This window comes from Monopterus albus, unplaced genomic scaffold, assembly GCF_001952655.1.
Source record: "Monopterus albus unplaced genomic scaffold, M_albus_1.0 scaffold65.1, whole genome shotgun sequence".
Taxonomy (NCBI): domain Eukaryota; kingdom Metazoa; phylum Chordata; class Actinopteri; order Synbranchiformes; family Synbranchidae; genus Monopterus; species Monopterus albus.
In genome coordinates this window covers 2,499,174-2,499,902 of record NW_018127945.1, presented here as the reverse complement: position 1 = coordinate 2,499,902, position 729 = coordinate 2,499,174, and positions in this window count along the sequence as shown.

Here is a 729-nt window from a genome sequence, read left to right as displayed (position 1 = left end):
CTCACTGATCCACACCACTAGGATCTACAGCCAGGACATAGGAATGTCATTCGGACTGGATAAGTGTGGTCGAATGGTAACAAGGAGAGGGAAGGTAGTCAGAACTGAGGGGATTGTACTACCAGAAGGCAACATAGCAGATGTTGAGGACAGCTACAAGCACCTTGGGATCCCGCAGGCAAATGGGAACCATGAAGAGGCCGCAAGGAAAGCAGCAACTACCAAGTACCTGCAGAGAGTAAGGACAGACCTGAGAATACTTCTGGCGCCGACAGCGATGGCGGTTGTGGTTACTCGCGCTCTCATGTGTTTGTTGTTTTTCCTTGTTTTCTTGGTTTTGTGCAACTCATCCCGGATTACTTTTACCAGAGAAGAACTGTTAAATATTGGACAAATCACACCAAACTACCTTCCTCCGATTTTTGTGAAAGATGAATGCTGTATGGACATTCTGATCAGAGACGCAGCAGCAATATACGGGACCTGGAAACGATGCCGCCGGCGTGGAAAATGCTCTGGCGCTTTGGTGCAGTTATGACAAAGGGGAACTCAGACCTCACTCCCATCTATTCACCTGCCTAATCTCCGCTCCCTGGTCAACAAAATGGATGAAATTCTACTTGTCAACAGGACTAACTCTGACTTTGCATGCTGTGCTGCTTTGTGCTTCACAGAGACTTGGCTCAGCGACTCGATCACGGACAGCGCGATTCGAATACCGGGCTTCCA